At 42.6% G+C, this 4572-nt stretch overlaps 1 pseudogene across 1 annotated transcript in view; it reads right to left on the bottom strand.

The window, feature by feature from the left end:
• Nucleotides 1-1257, bottom strand: part of LOC311103016 (adenylate cyclase type 8-like) — a 22524-nt pseudogene extending 21267 nt beyond the window's left edge. The window contains exon 1 of the transcript in view: nt 974-1257. The product of the transcript in view is annotated as an adenylate cyclase type 8-like (transcript). The remainder of the gene's footprint in view (nt 1-973) is intronic.
• Between the last annotated feature and the right edge of the window lie 3315 nt (nt 1258-4572).

Raw genomic sequence — 4572 nt, 5'->3', positions numbered from 1 at the left:
CTGCGCCTGACTCCTTCAAATCACCCATCACACTGAGAGTCTTTAGGTGCCTTTTGGCAAACTCCAAGCGGGCTGTCATGTGCCTTTTACTGAGGAGTGGCTTCCGTCTGGCCACTCTACCATAAAGGCCTGATTGGTGGAGTGCTGCAGAGATGGTTGTCCTTCTGCATGGTTCTCCCATCTCCACAGAGGAACTCTGGAGCTCTGTCAGAGTGACCATCGGGTTCTTAATCACCTCCCTGACCAAAGGCCCTTCTGCCCCGATTGCTCAGTTTGGCCGGGCGGCCAGCTCTAGGAAGAGTCTTGGTGGTTCCAAACTTCTTCCATTTAAGAATGATGGAGGCCACTGTGTTCTTGGGGATCTTCAATGCTGCAGAAATTTTTTGGTACCCTTCCCCAGATCTGTGCCACGACACAATCCTGTCTCGGAGCTCTACGGACAATTCCTTCGACCTCATGGCTTGGTTTTGCTCTGACATGCACTGTCAACTGTGGGACCTTATATAGACAGGTGTGTGCCTTTCCAAATCATGTCCAATCAATTGAATTTACCACAGATGGACTCCAATCAAGTTGTAGAAACATCTCAAGGATGATCAATGGAAACAGGATGCACCTGAGCAAAATTTCGAGTCTCATAGCAAAAGGTCTGAATACTTATGTAAATAAGGTATTTCCATTTTATATTTTTTATAAATGTGATAAAATGTCAGAAAATCAGTTTTTCGCTTTGTCATTATGGGGTATTATGTGCAGATTGCTGAGGTTTTTTATTTATTTAATCAATTTTAGAATAAGGCTGTAACGTAATAAAATGTGGAAAAAGTGAAGGGGTCTGAATACTTTCAGAATGCAATGTCTAATGGCATACACCGCTAAACACATACAGTATATATATATATATATATATATATATATGGTTTAGGTCCATAGCGTCCAATTGGATGATGCATGGCGGCCATTTTCTACCCACCTGTTGATGTCGTTGATGTAAGCGTCTGTGAGCACTATGCGGGTCCCTGCTCCCCCTCCCCCTCCCCCTGTCCCTCTCTCGAGGTCAGAGGTTGGAGGATAGAGGTCTCGCCGGTCGATGACATGTCGCACGGCGCTCTGCCACATCACACGTTTCCTCCGCAGGCTTGAGGAGGAAATGGCGGGACTGATGTGTACAGAAAGGACTGGCGTCTGCAGTGTGATGTCACTGGATCGCCGCGGCTCGCACCTACTCTCCTCCCCTGCACAGGACGCCATGGCCATGACTACGCCGTTCTGGACCGCCACGTTGAGGTGATTTGGTCCAGGGGTTCAGAACGTCCAAGGATGTGTTAGAGACTGAGATCAGCCTGCGTGGAAAAAGTGCATGGACAGAGTTAAATGAGAATTTTCCTATTTCTGAAGTAAATCTATATATTTTTTGTGTACAGTTGAAGTAGGAAGTTTACATACACTTTAGCCAAATACATTTAAACTCAGTTTTTCATAATTCCTGACATTTAATCCTAGTAAAAATTCCCTGTCTTAGGTGAGTTAGGATCACTACTTTATTTTAAGAATGTGAAATGTCAGAATAATAGTAGAGAGATTTATTTATTTCAGCTTTTATTTCTTTCATCACATTCCCAGTGGGGTCAGAAGTTTACATACACTCAATTAGTATTTGATAGCATTGCCTTTAAAATGTTTAACTTGGGTCAAATGTTTCGGGTAGCCTTCCACAAGCTTCCCACAATAAGTTGGGTGAATTTTGGCCCATTCCTCCTGACAGAGCTGGTGTAACTGAGTCAGGTTTGTAGGCCTCCTTGCTCGCACACACTTTTTAAGTTCTGCTCACACGTTTTCTATAGGATTGAGGTCAGGGCTTTGTGATGGCCACTCCAATACCCTGACTTTGTTGTCCTTAAGCCATTTTGCCACAACTTTGGAAGTATGCTTGGGTTCATTGTCCATTTGGAAGACCCATTTGCGACCAAGCTTTAACTTCCTGACTGATGTCTTGATATGTTGCTTCAATATATTCACATAACTTTCCTTCCTCATGCCATCTATTTTGTGAAGTGCACCAGTCCCTCCTGCAGCAAAGCAACCCCACAGCATGATGCTGCCACCCTTGTGCTTCACGGTTTGGATGGTGTTCTTCGGCTTGCAAGCTAACCCCTTTTTCCTCCAAACATAACAATGGTCATTATGGCCAAACAGTTCTATTTTTGTTTCATCAGACCAGAGGACATTTCACCAAAAAGTACGATCTTTGTCCCCATGTGCAGTTGCAAACCGTAGTCTGTCTTTTTAATGGTGGTTTTGGAGCAGTGGCTTCTTCCTTGCTGAGCGGCCTTTCAGGTTATGTTGATATAGGACTCGTTTTACTGTGGATATAGATACTTTTGTACCTGTTTCCTCCAGCATCTTCACAAGGTCCTTTGCTGTTGTTCTGGGATTTATTTGCACTTTTCACACCAAAGTAAGCTCATCTCTAGGAGACAGAACGCGTCTCCTTCCTGAGCGTTATGACGGCTGCTTGGTCCCATGGTGTTTATACTTACGTACTATTGTTTGTACAGATGAACGTGGTACCTTCAGTCGTTTGGAAATTGATCCCAAAGATGAACCAGACTTGTGGAGGTCTACCATTTTTTTTCTGAGGTCTTGGCTGATTTCTTTTGATTTTCCCATGATGTCAAGCAAAGAGGCACTGAGTTTGAAGGTAGGCCTTGAAATACATCCACAGGTACACCTCCAATTGACTCAAATGATGTCAATTAGCCTATCAGAAGCTTCTAAACCCATGACATCATTTTCTGGAATTTTCCAAGCTGTTTAAAGGCACAGTCAACTTAGTGTATGTAAACTTCTAACTAACTGGAATTGTGATACAGTGAATTATAAGTGAAATAATCTGTCTGTAAACAATTGTTGGAAAAATTACTTGTGTCATGCACAAAGTAGATGTCCTAACCGACTTGCCAAAACTATAGTTTATATATATATATATATATATATATATATATATATATATATATATATATATATATATATACATACATACAGTGGGGAAAAAAAGTATTTAGTCAGCAACCAATTGTGCAAGTTCTCCCACTTAAAAAGATGAGAGAGGCCTGTAATTTTCATCATAGGTACACGTCAACTATGACAGACAAATTGAGATTTTTTTTCTCCAGAAAATCACATTGTAGGATTTTTTATGAATTTATTTGCAAATTATGGTGGAAAATAAGTATTTGGTCACCTACAAACAAGCAAGATTTCTGGCTCTCACAGACCTGTATCTTCTTCTTTAAGAGGCTCCTCTGTCCTCCACTTGTTACCTGTATTAATGGCACCTGTTTGAATTTGTTATCAGTATAAAAGACACCTGTCCACAACCTCAAACAGTCACGCTCCGAACTCTACTATTGCCAAGACCAAAGAGCTGTCAAAGGACACCAGAAACAAAATTGTAGACCTGCACCAGGCTGGGAAGACTGAATCTGCAATAGGTAAGCAGCTTGGCTTGAAGAAATCAACTGTGGGAGCAATTATTAGGAAATGGAAGACATACAAGACCACTGATAATCTCCCTCGATCTGGGGCTCCACGCAAGATCTCACACCGTGGGGTCAAAATGATCACATAAACGGTGAGCAAAAATCCCAGAACCACACGGGGGGACCTAGTGAATGACCTGCAGAGAGCTGGGACCAAAGTAACAAAGCCTACCATCAGTAACACACTACGCTGCCAGGGACTCAAATCCTGTAGTGCCAGACGTGTCCCCCTGCTTAAGCCAGTACATGTCCAGGCCCGTCTGAAGTTTGCTAGAGTGCATTTGGATGATCCAGAAGAGGATTGGGAGAATGTCATATGGTCAGATGAAACCAAAATAGAACCTTTTGGTAAAAACTCAACTCGTCGTGTTTGGAGGACAAAGAATGCTGAGTTGCATCCAAAGAACACCATACCTACTGTGAAGCGTGGGGGTGGAAACATCATGCGTTGGGGCTGTTTTTCTGCAAAGGGACCAGCAAGACTGATCCGTGTAAAGGAAAGAATGAATGGGGCCATGTATCGTGAGAATTTGAGTGAAAACCTCCTTCCATCAGCAAGGGCATTGAAGATGAAACGTGGCTGGGTCTTTCAGCATGACAATGATCCCAAACACACCGCCCGGGCAACGAAGGAGTGGCTTCGTAAGAAGCATTTCAAGGTCCTGGGGTGGCCTAGCCAGTCTCCAGATTTCAACCCCATAGAAAATCTTTGGAGGGAGTTGAAAGTCCGTGTTGCCCAGCGACAGCCCCAAAACATCACTGCTCTAGAGGAGATCTGCATGGAGGAATGGGCCAAAATACCAGCAACAGTGTGTGAAAACCTTGAGAAGACTTACAGAAAACGTTTGACCTGTGTCATTGCCAACAAAGGGTATATAACAAAGTATTGAGAAACTTTTGTTATTGACCAAATACTTATTTTCCACCATCATTTGCAAATAAATTCATTCAAAATCCTACAATGTGATTTTCTGGAAAAAAATTCTCAATTTATCTGTCATAGTTGACGTGTATCTATGATGAAAATTAC

This window comes from Coregonus lavaretus (assembly GCF_964263955.1).
Source record: "Coregonus lavaretus genome assembly, chromosome: 27".
In the NCBI taxonomy this organism is placed as follows: Eukaryota; Metazoa; Chordata; class Actinopteri; order Salmoniformes; family Salmonidae; genus Coregonus; species Coregonus lavaretus.
This window is presented reverse-complemented; position numbering and strand designations above follow the sequence as displayed.